Below are 6,619 nucleotides of genomic sequence, written 5' to 3' on the forward strand. Positions count from 1 at the left end.
ATTTCAGGCTTATTCTTTATTGGGAGACCTCACCCCAATTGTAGCCAACATAGTAAAATGCCTTCATACTAAATGTATTGCTTTGTAAATAATTTGAAAGGATTTTTATAACGTTGCTTTGGAAATTAACTGGCTATGAGTAAGTTTTTTTTTTAATGTGTAGTTGGCTATATGTATTTCTCAGCAATCATGATGCATAGAGATGAAATCTTAACAAGTTTTATAAGTGGAATATTTTTGAATATTTGACAGTATAGTGAAACTGACATTATGTTTTATAAACATCTATTTTTTTGTTTTACATTTTTATATTTTGATGCCAGTGACATTTTTAAAGGTTTCATACGTTTTCGTAGGCTCTTGGCTCTGTGTTTAAGGTGCCCGGCAGCTAAACCTGCTCTGGTGATGGAGGACTTTGATTTTCTGGATGTCCTCTAGCAAGCTCTCTGGCAAGCAAGCAGAGTATCTGATAGATGCACCAAACTTCAAGGCCGAGAAGGTTGAAAGCCAAGGAGATATATAGATAAAGTATACGGTGTTTTTCGGGTGATGAGTTTCTTTGATAATATGCACAAGCCTGACTTTTTTTTTCCCCCAGAGCAAAATTGATGTATTTGGTTAAACAAGATACTGGCTCCACCCTCAAAAAAACTTGGGGAAGCCAAGGTGTGGGAAGGAATACTTCTTGGCATATTTCTTCAAGTCAGATTTGGGGCTGGCCATAGCTCGGCTTGCATGGCCCATGGCTCCAGGAGCTTCTAAGATGAAGAACCAACACTTACGTGGAAGGGTCTACTTTAACACCGACTGAGACCTTCAAGGAGGCATTGGTGAAGTGGAAGGAACAAAAACCTTTTGTAAACAACCCAGCCAAAGAGCCAGGGCGGGGAAAGCCATGTGGGGTCTGGTGTGTCCCATGTGCTGGGGAGGCCAACTTGGAAAAAGTCAGAAAAAGAATGAGTATGACTCCATGATTAGAGAAGTCATCTTCTCAAAAAAACAGTATGAGCATGGCTAAGATGAAACTATCATCTGGGAACTTTGAAATGGCTATTTTCACTAAGTTACAGGATCTAGTCTAGTAGAAAAGGTGGACGACATGCATGAACAGATGGGGAATTTGAGCAGAGAATAGGAAATTGTAGAAAGGAAATGGAAGAATGGAAATAATAGAAATGAAAACCGTAATATCAGAGATGAAGTATTCCTTTGACAGGTTAATCAATAAACTGGACAAAGGCAGACAAAAAAAAAATCTATGAGCTTAAAGCTAGGACAGTAGAAATTAACCAAACTAACACAAAGAATAAACAGAAGTAATTGTGCAAACCCCAAACTAAGCACCAACATGTGTGGGACAATGACAAATGATCTAACACACATAACTGAAGTCCCAGAAAAAGGGAGATAGAATGGGACAGAAGAAATAGTTGTAGAGATAATCACCAAGAATTTCCCGAATTAATGAAAGACAACAAACCACAGATCCTGGAATCTCAGAGAACCCCAACCAGGATAAATACAAAGAAAAAGAAACCTAAGCATATCCTAGTCAAACTGCTGAAACCAAAGGTAAGAAGACATTTTGAAAGCACCCAAAAAGAAAAACAAATTGCATAGAAAAGTAAGAAAGCAGTCTTTTCATCAGAAATGTTTCTAGCCAGATGGTTCCTGGAGCCTGGCTGTGTCCCTGCCTTATAGGTCCACAAGGCAACCCAGTGGTGTTCTAGCACCCCATCTGGGGGCTGATGCTAGCTTAAGCAGGTTTTTGTTACCTGCAGAAACAGCAGTGGGCTGGAACTGAGCTAAGCAGCGTCCTCCAGGGCATTGGGTCCGGGTGTCCACAGTGCCTAGCCCTCCCTCTCTTGTCACACCCAGCACCCCCACCCCCTTTACACTTACCTGGCCCTCAGCCAGCTGGTGGCTGCATCAACCCTTAAAGACCATTTACTGGCTGTGATTGGGAGCAGGCAGAGTACGTAGAGGCTAGATATACCAGTCGACTGGCCTGAATGCCCCACAAGGTGGGCCCTGGGATCTGACTGTTGCCTCAAATTCTTCCCCCAAAGGTGACCTGCCTGAAACAACCAAAGCCCGAGTCCAGCTGGCATAGCTGTCAGTGCTCTGCTGAGGGGATGGTCACTGCTATTGGCCATAATATCTGCGGTGGGGGGGCAGTGGCCAATAATTCACAGTCACCGTCAGGTTCAAGAAGATTCAGGTTTCCTCTCCCACAACCCCCATTCTAAGAGTCCCTATGTGCCTCTGTCACCTCACTTTCTGGAAAAGAGTTCCTTTACTGCAGAAGCCACAAGGAGGCAGCAAAGTGCTTATTTAAGGGTCTTGGCTGGCCTGGATGGGAGCCGCTGAAAGATGGACACAGCTGAAGCTGGGTGAAGTTTATCTGAGAAGGTGCACGGCCCAGTGAGGAGCGCAAGTATGGCAAAGGTCGGTGAAGAGACAAGGGATTCCTGACCCATTCTTTGGACATCTAGATCCTGCAGACAATTCCTGGTGGCCGGAGTCTTTTCTCACTCAGCCTAGGTCCACTTCCTCCCCACTTGAACACCCACCCCCAGCAGGGTCTGCAGTCCAGAGATCTGTCCTTGTAAATGATTCTGCAGGCAACTATATTTTATGAACTCCGCCAGGAGGCCCTTCCTGCATACTTCTTCAAATATGTATCATGTCCTCATTTAGTCATTCAATACCTGCTAAGTACCTAATACTCGGCACTTGTAGGCACTAGAGATACAGTACTGAAGAAGATTGTTTCTTTTTTTAAGTGCTTTCACACAGCTTACATTCTACTGGGGGAAAACAGACAGACAAAAAATTAGTAAAATACACAGTATATCAGATGGTAAAAGATGCCATGGAGAAACAAATTTCAGCAGAGGGGGTAAAGTCCCAGGATGCAGAGGTTACCATAGAAATAGGGCATGTCAGGCCTTGCTGAGGTGACGTTTGAGTCAAGACTTGAAGGAGATGAGGATGTAAGCCCTGGAGAAAGCGTGCAGGCCGAGGGAACAGCCTGAGGTGGGAGCGCGCCTAGCATACTCAAGGATGGCCAAGCCTCCAGTGTAGATGGTGCCAGGTGAGTGAGTGAGAGGAGAGAAGCAGGGAAGATGCCGGAGAATGCTGGGGCGGGATGGGGGGAGTAGATCATGTAAGACCTTGTAGGCGACTGTAGGGACTTTTTTGTTTTTCACTCTGAAAGAATAGGAGCCATTTTTACTCTGAATAAAATGGGAACCACTGAAGAATTTTGAGCAGAGAAATGACGTAATCTGACCTACACTTCAAGAGCATCGCTCTGGCTAGAGTGATGGGAACCGACTGGAGGCTGGGAGAGGGAAGCAGGGAGACCAGTCAGAGGCTATTACCATTCCCTTTCCATTCAGGAAAGCTTAGTAAATGAGTTCACATGCTACTCCACCTACCATGAAGCCTCTCCTGATCCTCCCTAAGACGCTGCGCCCTTCTCCTGGAGGCTTTCTCCACCTTTGTTCATGCATCTCTTCCAGCACTGGTCAGTCTTGTCTTTGTTGCGGGATCGTTGTGGGGCTGTCCGCATTCCCACCACACCTTAAACTCTCTAAGAGCAGCTGCCCAGTTGCTTTCAAAGCAGTAGCTCCCCCCAACACAGAGTGCTGTGCACATGGTTGAAACCAAGTCAGACTTTTCCCTGAGGAACAAGTGAAGCCCTTCCCTCCTTAGTTGAGCTGCTTTGCTCTTGCTTCAGAGGCTTCTTCCTGGCTGTGTTTCTGCCTGGAGAGCCACATCTCTTTATGTTAAACGCTTAACCATCATAACAGCCTTAATTCGGTCTGTTAGCCACACTACACGACATAGCTTGTTTCTGGCCTGCAGAGGCAGCCTGTCAGAGCTGGCAGGAAACACAAACCAAACACTATTTGCCAAAGCCACTGGCCTCTGGAGGCTTGAGAGCAAATTAAATAAGTAATAATATATTGAGTCCTTAAACATTTACTGAGCACCTACTGTAATGCTATGCTCTATACTAGGCAGCAAGGGCATAAAAGGCAATAAAACAAATTTGTAAGGAGCTTGCTGCAAACATAGAGTGCAGGCTATATGGAAAGCACTGGAGTAGAAACAAAAATATATAGAACTGGGTCCTTGTATTCCCAAGGATTTACCATCCACCCATCACTGTTCAGCAATTACCTAGTGCACTGTGCTAAGGCTGGACATGTAATGATGACACTGAGACAGAAATCCCTCTTCACACTCTAGTGTGGAGACGGAGTAAGTAGTAAATAGTAGGGAGCTGGTGTATGTAACAAACACAACAGTACAGGGCAAGTGATAAAATACAGGTGCAAAGTAAAATGGAGAACAGGAGAAGATATTCATTGCAGTGAGGGTCTGGAAAGGCCTTCAGGGCTAAGTGGGATTTTAATAGAATGCGGAAGGATGGGTAGAACTAACACAGGTGGCTGAGGTGGGGGAATCCAGAGAAATGCAAGGGAACAGAACCCTGTAAGCATACAGCATGTTTATGGACCAAAAAGTGGTCAGTGTGGCTGTAGTTCAGTGGGTAGAAGCCAGGAGCTAAACTGGGCTGGGGATTGGGTTTGGATGGGCTTAAAGGCCAAGCTGAGATTTTCCTCACAGGCAGTGGAGACACACTGATGATTTTTAAGGAAAGGAGTGATGATACTATATCTGTGCTTTAGAGAGGAAGCTGTGGCAATGCGGAGAGGTTAGAGAATGGATGCAGGTAGACCAATTAGAGGAACAATAATGAAAGTTTGAACTAAAGTAGTGTAAAGACCCAGCTTTGATTGTATTTACTCATTCATGCCCTTGTTTGTTCACAGACATCTCTATTATATGTATTGTATTGAAACTTTGTATTGACGGAAGGTAGGGATGGAGCAGACAGGAGAAAACAAAGAAAAATAAGACCCAGTTTATGTCCTCAAGGATATAACAGTCAAGTGAGAGACAGAGACCCCTAAAACACTACCACAATTTCCCTTGACTGCTGTCATGTGATGCCTGTTTTCCCTCCCATGTTCCCCATGCTCCTCTGGCTCTTGTAGGAGTTCATTATCTTCTGCCTGTACCCCAGGGGTCACTTGAGTACCTCGACTCTTCTGTCCTCATGACACAGGATATCCCAAGATGACTTCATCCTCCCCTACGGCTTCAAACATCAGCTATATGATGATGATTCCCTAATGTATCCCTAGTTCCAGCCTCTCCCCTGAGTCCTAGAGCTGTATACCCAAACACCCAACTGAATGTCTCAATTCGTTGTCCACTGGCACCTCCAACTCAATTCATCCGAATAAAACTCATCTCTCCTCCTTACCCAAACCAGCTTCTCCCCTTGTGCTCCCTATCTCAATGCATAACCATCACTCTCCATCTACTGCCAAAGCCAGAAACCAGGGTATCATCAGTTCCTCTAGTCTGTCACTAAGCCCTAACCAGTCTACATCTTCTGTGTCTTCTCCTTGGTAACTACCCTAATTTAGGCCACTGACTGATCTGTCTCTAGTTTTACTTTGTCAAGGTATGCTCCATACTAGGCCAGAGAGCTCTTTCTAACATCCAGATCTCATACCACACCCCTGCTTAAAAACTTTTTCATGGCTTTTCATGGGTTTATTCATGGCCTATAAAGATTTTTGTGACAGCTCTTTAGCCTGGCTATATGACATTCCATTGTATGAATGTACCATAATTTAATTAGCTTTCTAGTGACAGATGTTTGAGTTGTTTGTAAACTTTTGCTATCATAAATAATGCTACAGTTGAAATTTTTGTATATACTTTATTTGAATGTGTGCAAGTATACTGGATCAGAAATTATATTCATTTGTAATTCTGGCAAATATTGACAATTTACAGTTCTACCAGTAACACATAAGAGGGCCTGTTTCCCCATAACCACACCAAGGGCATATTGTCAAACATTTCGATTTTTTGCCAATCTGTAGGTGAAAAATGATATCTAAATGTAGTTTCAATTTTCCTGTGAGCCCAGTGGGAATTTTCTCATATGTCTAAGAGCCATTTATGTTTCTTTTTATGTTAACCACCCTATTTTGTTATTGGATTTTTGTTTTCATATTGATTTGAAGGGCTTTTGTATGTATTAAGCAAATTAGTCCCTTTGTCTATGATGTGAACTGCAAACATTTCCCCCAGTTTGGCATTTGTCTTTGTTTATGGTGTATTTTGCTCTGCAGAAATTATAGATTTTTTGTGTTAACAGAATTGTCTTTTTTATGCTTTGGGAAATTTTGTGCTGTTCTGAAAGACACTTTCTCTGCTATGACATATAAATTTATGGTTTTACTATTTTACATTTATTTAAACACAACTGATTCGTATGGATTTATTTTAGCATAAGGACTAGAGATACCACATTACTTTTTTTTTCAGGTTGGGTATACAGTTGTCTCAATACCACTTACTGCATAATCCACCTTCTCCCTAGAGACAGACAATGCCATCTTTATCATATACTAACATTTTCAATGTCTTGGGTCTATTCCTGGACTCCCTATTTTGTTCACTTGATCAAATTGCCTATGCATGTGCTAGTGTCCTCTGGATTTTACTATTTTAGCTATTGTAG

This window comes from Camelus bactrianus, chromosome 12 (genome assembly GCF_048773025.1).
Source record: "Camelus bactrianus isolate YW-2024 breed Bactrian camel chromosome 12, ASM4877302v1, whole genome shotgun sequence".
Taxonomy (NCBI): Eukaryota; Metazoa; Chordata; class Mammalia; order Artiodactyla; family Camelidae; genus Camelus; species Camelus bactrianus.